Source organism: Ovis aries, chromosome 1 (assembly GCF_016772045.2).
Source record: "Ovis aries strain OAR_USU_Benz2616 breed Rambouillet chromosome 1, ARS-UI_Ramb_v3.0, whole genome shotgun sequence".
Lineage (NCBI taxonomy): Eukaryota > Metazoa > Chordata > Mammalia > Artiodactyla > Bovidae > Ovis > Ovis aries.
Window position 1 is genome coordinate 150,270,648 of NC_056054.1, and position 12,406 is coordinate 150,283,053.

The 12,406-nt window shown below is 35.3% G+C and overlaps 1 protein-coding gene across 1 annotated transcript in view; it reads right to left on the minus strand.

Moving 5' to 3' along the window:
• The window catches only part of GBE1 (1,4-alpha-glucan branching enzyme 1), a 307,124-nt gene that overhangs the window by 225,632 nt on the left and 69,086 nt on the right, over positions 1 to 12,406 (minus strand). The window lies entirely within an intron of this gene.

Here is a 12,406-nt window from a genome sequence, read left to right on the forward strand (position 1 = left end):
CACAAACTCAAAATAAGGTCCACTGAGTCTGTAATGCCATCCAACCATCTCATCCTCTGTCATCCAGTTCTCCTCCCACCTTCAATCTTTCCCAGCATCAGGGTATTTTCAGCTGAGTCAGTTCTTCACATCAGGTGGCCAAAGTATTGGAGTTTCAGCTTCAACATTACTCCTTCCAAAGAATATTCATGATTGATTTCCTTTAGGATGGACTGGTTGGATCTCCTTGCTGTCCAAGGGACTCTCAAGAGTCTTCTCCAACAGGATAGTTCAAGAGCATCAATTCTGCAGCGCTCAGCTTTCTTTATAGTCCAGCTCTCACATTCATATATGACTACTGGAAAAACCTAAAAAAAAAAAAAAAAAAAAGCTATCTTTGACTAGATGGACCTTTGTTGGCAAAGTAATGGCTCTCCTTTTTAATAAGCTGTTCAGGTTGGTCATAACATTTCTTCCAACGAGTATGCATCTTTTAATTTTCTGGCTGCAATCACCATCTGCAGTGATTTTGGAGCAAAAAATAAATAAATAAAGTCTGTCACTGTTTTCCCATCTATTTGCCATGAAGTGATGGGACCAGATGCCATGACCTTAGTTTTCTGAATGTTGAGCTTTAAGCCAACTTTTTCACTCTCCTCTTTCACTTTCATCAAGAGGCTCTTCAGTTCTCTTCACTTTCTGCCATAAAGGTGGTATCATAGTGACACGACTGAGCACCTTCACTTTCATTTTTCACTTTCATGCATTGGAGAAGGAAATGGCAACCCACTCCAGTATTCTTGCCTGGAGAATTCCAGGGACGGGGAAGCATGGTGGGCTGCCGTCTATGGGGTTGCACAGAATTGGACATGACTGAAGCGACTTACCACCAGCAGCAGCATCTGTATATCTGAGGTTATTGATATTTCTCCCGGAAATCTTGACTCCAGCTTTTGCTTCACTCAGCCTGGCATTTCTCATGATATACTCTGCATATAAGTTAAATAAGCAGGGTGACTATATACAGCCTTGACGTACTCCTTTCCATATTTGGAACCAGTCTGTTGATCCATGTCCAATTCTAAGTGTTGCTTCTTGACCTGCATACAGATTTCTCAGGAGGCAGGTCAGGTATTCTGGTATTCCCATCTCTTTCAGAATTTTCCAGTTTGTTGTGATCCACACAGTCAAAGGCTTTGGCATAGCCAATAAAGCAGAAGTAGATGTTTTTCTGAAACTCTCCTGCTTTTTCAGTGATCCAACGGATGTTGGCAATTTGATCTCTGGTTCCTCTGCCTTTTCTAAAACCAGCTTGAACATATGGAAGTTCACAGTTCACATACTGTTAAAGTCTGGCTTGGAGAATTTTGAGCATTACTTTGCTAGCGTGTGAGATGAGTGCAATTGTGCGGTAGTTTGAGCATTCTTTGGCATTGCTTTTCTTTGTGACTGGAATGAAAACTGACCTTTTGCAGTCCTGTGGCTACTGCTGAGTTTTCCAAATTTGCTGGCATATTGAGTGCAGCACTTTCACAGCATCATCTCTCAGGATTTGAAATAGCTCAACTGGAATTCTATCACCTCCACCAGCTTTGTTCGTAGTGATGCTTCCTAAGGCCCACTTGACTTCACATTCCAGTCTGGCTCTAGGTGAGTGATCACAGCATCGTGGTTATCTGGGTCATGAAGACCTTTTTTGTATAGTTCTTCTGTGTATTCTTGCCACCTTTTCTTAATATCTTCTGCTTCTGTTAGGTCCATACCATTTCTTTACTTTATTGTGCCCAATTTTGTACGAAATTTTCCCTTGATATCTCTAATTTTCTTGAAAAAACCTCTAGTCTTTCCCATTCTGTTGTTTTCCTCTATTTCCTTGCACTGATCACTGAGGAAAACTTTCTTATATCTCCTTGCTGTTCTTTGGAACTCTGCATTCAGATGCTCATATCTTTTCTTTTCTCCTATAACCTATGGTTACATAGGTCATAATGAAAAAAGAATTCAAGTGGAGGACAATTATGTAACCCAGGGATTACCAATAATAGGAATCTGGTAATTTTTCCCTAAGGAAGAGGAAGAATTTACTGGAATCCAGAAGCCAGGGCCATCTAGCAGAAGCTGGAAACAAGGCAAGCTTTCCCAGCATGAACTGAGCTCATTGAAAGATAAGCAACAAGAACAAAAACACAGCTGACCAAAGAGATAAGGTCAGCCACACTTTAGACAGAGAGTGTGTGAGGGAAGAAGGGGACGTTCCCTGGCTTCTCCCTCAACCTGCCATCATGTTTCGCCTCCAACTAAACCAACTCAATAGAAGCAGAGTTCATGGGAATTGGGGAAATATGATGCAGAGCAGAAAAGGGCAGGTGCAAGGATCTTAGGGCAAACAAATGACTAGTGCAGCCAAATAGCTGAACTAGTAAGAATATTGGCTTACCAAGGCAACCCAGATCACTGAAAGCACATAAAAACCTGTACATAAATGGCTCAGTGGTAAAGAATCGCCTACAATGCAAAAGCTTCAAGAGACATAGGTTCAAGCCTTGGGTAGGTTCAAGCCTTGGTAGCAATCCACTCCAGTATTCTTGCCTGGAGAACCCCATGGACAGAGGAGCCTTGTGGGCTATGGTCCATAGGGGTGCGATGAGTCAGACAAGACTGAAGCAACTTAGCACACACATGCGCAAATGTTCATAAAAGTGTTATTCACAATAATAGCTTTTATTCACTACAGTTAAAAAGTAGAAACAACCCAAATGTCCATCTGCTCAGGAATGGATAAACAAGATGTGGTATATTTACACGGAGAATATTATCCAGCCATAAAATGGAATGAAGAACTGACTGCTACATACTACAAAATGAATGATCCTTGGAAACAGTGTAATAAAAAGTGAAAGAAGCCAGAAACACAAGGCACCATGCTGTATGATTCCATTTATAATGAAATGCCCAGAAGAGGCAAATCCATAGATTTAGGAAAAATAGATTCAGTTCAGTTCAGTCGCTCAGTCGTGTCCGACTCTTTGTGACCCCATGAATTACAGCACACCAGGCCTCCCTGTCCATCACCAACTCCCAGAGTTCACTCAAACTCACATTCATCGAGTCAGTGATGCCATCCAGCCATCTCATCCTCTGTCGCCCCCTTCTCCTCCTGCCCCCAATCCCTCCCAGCATCAGAGTCCTTTCCAGTGAGTCAATTCTTCGCATGAGGTGGCCAAAGTATTGGAGTTTCAGCTTTAGCATCATTCCTTCCAAAGAAACCCCAGGGCTGATCTCCTTTAGAATGGACTGGTTGGATCTCCTTCCAGTCCAAGGGACTCTCAAGAGTCTTCTCCAACACCACAGTCCAAAAGCATCAATTCTTTGGCGCTCAGCTTTCTTCACAGTCCAACTCTCACATCCATACATGACCACTGGAAAAACCATAGCCTTGACTAGACCGACCTTTGTTGATTGGTGGTTACCAAAAACAGAGGAAAAGAAGAATTGGGACTAAATGCTAATATCTATGAGGTTTCTGTTGGGAGTGATGGAAATGTTCTGAAATTAGCAGCAGTGGTTACACAACATAGTGATTTGACGATACTAAAAACTACAATTTGAAGTGTACAATTTGAAATGGTAAATGTTATGTGAATTGGATCTCAACTTTTAAAATGTTAAAATAAGCAAGAAAACAAGTAACTAAGAAGTGAGAGTATAATAATAAGCCTTCAAGATTTAGGTCAAAAGTCATTAGTCTCCATGGTTGCCCGGCAGTGGCTCGGCACCACAGTATCACTACTGAAGGTCACTGATACTTGCTGAGAAAATGCGCTATGATTTTCAGGTTCCTAATCTCTAAATAATACATTTGAGGTCCTTCTGCTACCGATTTAGAAGCAAAACTAAGACAGCTAAGTCATTTTTTCAGGAACCCATCATAAGAGGTGGGTCTCTGACAGTCAAAATTAAAATGAATACTTCCACAGTTTCACATGAGGAATTGCACAGCTACAAAGAAGCAGAAATTCCCTTCCTTTTTTTAATCTCTATTCAAGCTTAAAAATCCTTCCAATTTTTTTTTAATAACACAATAACAGGGATTGACAATGTAAAGAGTACAACCCAGTCTGAGGGAATGAGGGAAAGGATGTGAGGAAAAAGCTACAGATTTCCAAGTCTGGCAATAACATGGACAAAGCCTTAAGGCTAATCAGTGAATTCCAGCAGACCTGCTTGGGACCACTGTCTGGATAAGCAAAACAAACAGTGCTGTAAACCTTTTACAGACTTACTACATTTCCATTAACTCCCCTACAATACAAAATGATATTCAGTTGTGTTATCTGTGGCAGAAGAAAGAAAATCACAACAAATTAGATTGCAGTTGCTTTAAACGTCTATCTTAAGTGACAGCTGCTTCTTAGTGTAATACAATTTGAACTTAAAATGAATAGTTTAGGTGTGATCAAGATACAGAGAATGTTGAGATATGTTATAATCATTCACACTTGGGGCTAGATGTAACTATTTTAAAACAGAACTTCTCTAAGAAAACCTCTAACTTGATAAGAGAATAATATGAATAATGTTCCTTCTTTGTATAAGTAAATGGTGAGCTTAGTAAAGTCACTTTAATGGACAAAATTATGAAAATGTCAAAAGACAAGTGCTGAAGAATAACCATAAACAGAATAATTTTATAGACATTAAGAATTAGTGAAAAACCAAAATTGAAACCTAACAAAAGGTACTGTATTATCCAAGCAGCATATATTTTTAACAGGATAGTTACAAAAAAGCAATATGAGGCTAGAAAATTATTATTTATGTCACACAGTTCAAAATCTACCTTCTAGCATTAATAGCATCCACCAATATTCCAGAAAGTAAAGATGCTTCCCTTTAAAAATAATCCCATTAGGCATTATCACAAAGCTCTTTAATCCTGCACAACAACCAGGGCTAGAAGTTGGTTCACATATTGAAAATATTGGTTAAATCAGAGAATGATTATATACACTGTAAAAAATTACACATACATAGCAAAAATCATACATATTAAAATGATTTAGTTTAAAAGACAAATATAAATATTCACTCCCCTTCTGATATAAATTACAGCTATTTCTTTAAGTTTAGGTCCTTTGATTAGGATTCTGTATCATATGAAACTATACTTACAATGCAATACTTATAATTTTTAATTTCCTTTGGATTAAAATAGAATGAAAGCTACAAGCTGCATGCAATATAATTGGCATATGAAATCATCAGATTTATATCATTTTTTTGCAATTCACTGTGCATGCTTAATTCACAGTAACTTTCTAACTTGTCCTTACTGAGATTTTTCCCAGTACTTGATGATTTTCTTCACTGTCACACTCACAGTTCATCGCTTTACATAACATTACATTACAGAATTCCAATGAAAAGAATAGACATTCACAGGATTTGAGGCAGATGGGAAACTGGCTCATTATAAGCACACAAAGCAACTGGCAACAGCAGAAGTACACACACGAAGTAGGTCCAGAGTCCACTCCCCATGCACGCTCAGCATCCTATGGGAAACAGGCAGTATCACTTGCGGTGAGCGTGTCAAGCAGAAATAAATGCTAAAAAGTAGATAGCGATTAAGTAAATCTCCACTGTACATCTATTCCACTGAAAATGTACAATTCATCAGTGAACACAGATAAAAGCGATGGGAGACTCAACATCAGACTAGCGAGCTAGAGAACATTCTGACAACTTGCTACAAAAATGCCTATTAGCTAATTAGTTATTTTAAGTTCACATACATCAAAGAGTTTATTTTTCAGCATTGGTGCTGGTTTAGTTAACAGTCCTAAAGCCTTCTACCTCTACTTTGTAACTTGCCACTCAATCACCAAAATAAACAGTATCAGAGTTCCCCAGACTACCCTGGAAATTCACTTTCTAGAAACCTGTTGTGTGAGTGCTCAGTCATTTTGTCATGTCCAACTCTTTGCAACCCTGCGGACTGTAGCCCACCAGGCTCCTCTGTCCATGGAATTTTCCAGGCAAGACTACTGGAGTGGGTTGCCATTTCCTTCTTCAGGGGATCTTCCAGACCTAGGGCTTGAACTCACATCTCTTTTGTCTCCTGCATTGGCAGGCGGATTCTTTACCACTGTACCACCTGAGAAGCCTTCTAGAAACGTCACCATCTCCAATAAGCCAAACTGAAGGAAGCCAACTAACAAAAACGCATTCAGAGAGGACCCATGGGGAGTTGAAATGTCTATACTGCAAAAGACTCTTTGAAGTTCCATCTGAATCCTAAGGTCAGTAGACATTTCAAAGAAAACGTCTTAACAATCTCCTTTGGAGCATTACCCTACCTGGCACCCTCTGCTCTTACAGGAAAGACTCTAAGATATCAAAAACTCCGGCAGATTAACACTTTATATTTTGAAAATGTGTTTTTTGCCAGGGGGGTCATTTATGTTATTATTCCTTATTTTTTATAAGTCTCCATAAAAGCAAATTCTGCTTCCAGGATCATTGACATAAGGCTTAGCCAAACTATTTGGTTAATGAAATGGAAGTGAGACCACATTAGCCACTTTTGAACTGAAGCTTTTAGAGCCATGACAGGTTCCCTCTACTGCTCTTTCTCTCTGTCACCTGATTGGTACATCTCACACAGGGGCTGCTCCATCACCCTGGATGCTGGAAAGAATGTGACACTTGGGACAGAGCCACTGCTGACAATTGCAGCCAACATGAGCAAGAAATAGACTGTGTTACTACAGGCAATTGTGGCCTTTTTTTGCAACAAGCCATACCACAGAAAAAGCGAACACAATCGCCACAGATTTAGCTGAAGAAAGAGAATACAAAGGAGGTTGACATCAGAACTCTACCTTCCAACCAGAAAGGACTTCTAAACCAAAAAAATATAATAATATCACTATTTTTCAGATCAAGATTTTCAAACTATTAATATCTATGATGATATGCCAGTTACCTTTCCTTGTTCAAATTTCCAATCTATTACAGACCAATACATAAAATATTAAAAATGAATTATTAGAAAATTGAAAGAAGACTTTCAAATTTTAAGCCCCAATATTTGTATTATCATTATTAGATTCAACAGAAATAAAATTCCTCTGTCAAACTGCTATTAGGTTTCTAAATGTGTACTCCCAATTTCTGAGAATATATTACTGTAAACCAATTACAGGACACAGAACCACACTGCTCCACAGAGCACACTTTGAGGAGCACTGTTTCAGAGCATGTGAAATTAAGAAATATAAATGCTTTTGTGATGATATAAACTTCTTGGTAATTGTATAAGTGGAAATCAAATTGTAGACAAATTTTGCCCAGAAATTAAGTAAAAATTTTCTTTAGTATCTTTCCCACTCTGCAAAAATACGTGTGGTTCCTTTTTTCTATAGGCATAAAACTCAGGTTTTTTTTTTTTTTTCTTTCCCTTTTCTTTTTCAGTCTATCAATGATAGACATTTAGGTTATTTGAAAAGTGCCTAGCTCCCAGACTTAGTAATTTTAAATGAAATGTTTTCAGTTATAGTGAATAGGAACCCAATTATTTTATATTGACATATGTAGTTTACTGCCTTTCTCTCTGCTTATTATCATCTAGCTACCGGAAAGAAGCTAGTTTTCTTCAATTATTTAGCAACCTGCAATAAACATGATTTAGTTCTAAAACCCCAAGTATATTTTAAATCGCATTTAATTTTCTAAAGAATGAATCTTTCCTTTATTAAAGATAATTCAAAGTTTCAGAAACTCATCTCAAGCCATTAAAGTAGCTTCTGTCTGGCTCAGAGATACTTTTTGGGTGGTAAGATTCCAATCTTGATGAATGTCATTATATATACACTGTCCTGGGTGGCTGCAGCAGCTGCTAGCTGCTTAAAAAAGCTAGTTTAAAAAAAAAAAAAAAAAAAAAAGACTGAAAGGAAAAGAAATGATTGTTTCATTTTCTGTCAAATGAAGAAAAATATGTGTAATATATTTAAAGTGAAGGTGCTTTCCAAGTCTTAAAAATGTGGATGGCAAAAGCCAGAGCTACTTCAGTTTGGGCAACACTGAGACTATATCAACTGATTTTTGCAATGCGTTTTACATAAGAAAAAGAAAGAACTTTGCAAATTAGAGTAATTTTTCAGTTAAGATTTCTGTAGCACTAAATGATGTATAAAATGTCTTCACATTTGCAATCTAGTTAGTATCTACTACAATCACCTAGTTAGTATCTACAGCAAACCAGTTAGAGAAATAAGAGGACTATCATTGCCTTTATCCCTACTAAGCCAGATGAAGAGCCAAGTTTTGAGAGCTCTACTTGGGTTCAAACTCAAAATGCTATTCTTTTTTTTTTTTTTTTTCCTCTACACACCAACTCCTAGTAATTCTTTCTTAAAGATCATTTATATTTTACAACAGTAAACATTTGTACCTAAAATATTTTCAGGTCAGTTGGCAAAAAAAATATGCTAGAAAAACATAAATTTACCAGCAGTTCTATTAGTACAGAAAAGGACAGTGCAATTTCTACAATGATTAGAAGAGGAAAGAGACATCACAATATGCTAACATATTTTGACTACTGGTATAATTTCTTATAATACAGAATTAAAGTCTAGACAGTCTTTAATTTTCATTTCCTCTGAAAAATTCTCAGTAATAGATGGCTAATGATTTAGATAAAAATTGATTTAAGAAGATTTCCTTTTACTATTTTCCTATTACTGTGAATATAAGTAACAGTTAATGTATGCCTTCACAGAAATGAGGTTTTTATATTGTTTTTTGAAGATATGTTTTACATTATCTTTGGAAGTGTAGGGAAGAGGTAGGTACAAAAGCAATGTTTTAAATCATATATGTATACACTTTCATGATAAAAACATAAGTAAAATTATGTTACTTTTTACATCACTGCTGCTGCTGCTGCTGAAAAAAAATATGTTTATTTTAGGTGATATTTTAAGTATATAGATAAAAGTTAAGCTTACTGTTATATTAGATGACAAAGTAAGGAAACGAATTCTTAAAAATGATCATGTTACAGTTAAAAGTTATTTCTATAGAATCTTTTGTTTACTGCTGTTTCAACTTAGCTGATAAATATAAAGTTATATGAATACAGTTAAATGCTTTTAAAAACATTTTAATATCATTACCAAAGCACCTAGAATAATTTTAATTAACTTCATTTGCATTTTCTAATTTTAAAAAATCAACTGTAATTTTTTAGCTAATTAACACAAATTGTATTTCCACTTCGGTTTAGTACGTTTATACATTGGAAGACTTACTATAAAATCAAACACATTTTTGATGCTGAGAAAAACATTAACAAAGAAAAATAACTTTCTTCTTACTCAACTCTTTGACACATGAAAAAATAGATTTTTATGTAAATAAGGGAAAAATAAAATAGAGAATTCCTTAATTGTGTTTTTTAAAAATACATGTTTAGTTCAGTAATGTATATTTTCACCTACACTATCAGTATCATCAAAATTCTGTATTATACAAAGTCATATTAAATTTATACTCAGGTGTAACATTCTCTTCCAAAGACACACTATTTTTAAATGCATTATTAATCTAGAATTTTGGCCCCACTGTCAATTTGGAAGTTGCTTTTATTTATTTTTAAGCCAAAGCTCTTCAGTGAGAAAAGTCGAGAGATACCAAATATAAGAAGATCCTGAGGGCCTTCCCTGGTGGCTCAGACAGTAAAGAATCTGAGACTATGGTTTGATCCCTGGGTTAGGAAGGTCCCCTGGAGAAGATGCTAGATACAGGAGATACCCACTCCATAATCCTTGCCTAGAGAATTCCATGGACAGAGGTTATAGTCCAGTTCAGTTCAGTTCAGTTCAGTTCCATAGCTCAGTCGTGTCTGACTCTTTGCGACCCCATGAAACGCAGCACGACAGGCCTCCCTGTATGGGGACCCAAAGAGTTGGGCATGACTGAGCGATTAACATTTTCACTTTCTGAGACCATACACACGACCAAAAAAAAAAAAAAAACCTTCGTCTAGATAAGTAAATATATTAGACATTTAAATTTTCCCAATATACCACTTGTTAATTATTTTAACAGTTAACTATATTCTATCATACTTCCTACCTTCTATCACAGTTTCATTTATATTAGACATTCCTACCTCTCCGGTAAAAATAAAGGTCCACAGATTAAATCTGATATTCTTCCTACCCTTAGATACTAAATAAATACTGCTTGATTGAAAAAACTTGACAGAGTGTTGTTTCAAGAATAAGGAGAGATTTTAAATTACGTGACATATCTTCACAAAGAGTAGAATTTTCAAAAATCAAATTAGATTTTTTAAAGTTAAGCTATTCTACACTAAAATAGGAACTAGATAATTTTTAGTGTTCTCTTTACAAAAGACTATATAAATTATTATACTTTTAATAATTAAGCATTAAATCCTAATCCTTAAAAATTTTAAATACAATTTCCAAACATATACATGGCTCAACTGGATTTACAATGCACAACTCTATAGCTACCAAATATAGTTTCATATAGTTTCCCATATTTCTATATCTCTAAAACCTATTTAGTGGATTCAATCATAAATATGTGAGAGAGGTTACCAAATGCAAGTACCAAGTTTTAACTGAGATTCTTATAGTACTTTTTTTTTGGTATATGTACATAAAAATCTAACTTAAATACTCTCAAGCAATACTTCTCAATAAACGGCAGTAAAAAAAAAAAAAACTAATAAAATATAACGCCCCAAAGCACCTTGATTAGAGGTTGATATAAAACAAATCTATTAACAAAAAGCTAGCAGTCAATGCAGTCACTCAGAGAAGATGGGGAAATAGTCATGTTTATATACAAGAAAAAATTATAACAATTTTAACAATTTAAGTGAAAAGACTGATAGCTTCAAAATATATTTCATAATAATCACCAGGCCATGTTAATCTGAATCAGCAGATCACATGATCTTTCTTAAAACACTCCCTAAAGTTTTCACTAACTTCTCTAGAAACACAGGAAGCTGACCTCATCTCATTTTGGCAACTACACAAAGAATAACTTATATTTGACCTTTGACCTGTTCTTTTCAATAATAGAGCCACTAAACAAAGGTGGCTACTGAGTGCTTAAAATGAACTTAGTATAACTGAGAAAATAAATTTAAAGTTTTATTTAATTTTAATTACTTTATTAAATGTAAAATTTAAAACTACCACTCAGTTGAGTTGCTAGAACTTTTAACAATATTTGGAAAAATTTGGGTATGCACTTTAAATGGCAAACTGCATTAAGTCTAAATATAGATCAAGTATTTCCAACGGAAAAATACCCACCAGATTTAGAAGAAGCAATACAAAAGAATGAAAATACCTCACTAACAAATTTTATATTGATTACATGTTAAAATATATTTTGATATATGGGGTTAAATTTAAAAAACCTATCATTATTAAAATTCACTGTTTTTCCCCTTTATTTTTTTAATATTACCATGAAATTTTTTAAATTATATAAATGATGCTCCTTATATTTCTATTGGGCAGTGCTGCCTTAGACTATATAAATAAAAACAAAAATTTTTTTAAAGTCAGGTTACTTAAGGTAATGCACACAGTAAAACTCACCCTTTTAAATGCATACTTCTATAGATTCTGGCAAATGTATACAATCATGAAACCAACACAATCACAACATAAAATGTTTCCATTACCCAAAAAAATGTCCCCTTATGTTTCTTATCAACTTGTCAACTCACACCTCCAACCCCCAAACCCTGACAATTCAGTTTTCTGTCTATAGTTTTGATCTTTCCACAACAGGACAGCATACAGACCTCTGAGTCCAGGAAAATCAAACTTTGAAGATGATACTATCCTATGGTGCTAAAGGATTATTATTATTTGATATTTCCTTTCCTTGAATTATGAACATTTTGCCAAGGCTTAGTTTTCCAGTTATTCTAGTTTCAAAACTGAGCTTCTTCCCCTGTCACTATTACAGTAATTTATTTATACTTATAGAATAAAACTGAGCAGACTGTATATTAGTTATGTACTTACAAGGCTTCTACTAAACTGTAAGCTAGAAGCCTGACTTGTAGAGCTACTACACTTAATTGTCTAGTGAAATTAACAGTGCAGATAATAAGGCTGAGAAGATATTTCCCACTGTGTTATTAAAAAAAAGAAAGGAAAGGGAAAAAAACAAAAAATTGACTGATGAAGAAGTTAACCCTCTAATTTAGATGTTTACATTTACAGAGGTCTCAAAAAAAGATTCGAGGATGCAAGAACTATGATGCCAAACAACCAGGAGCAAGTGCTAGTGGAGACTAAACCTAAACCAAAATTTTTACCTAAATTGGTATTGGTTTTGTCAGAGCTTGCCAACAAGG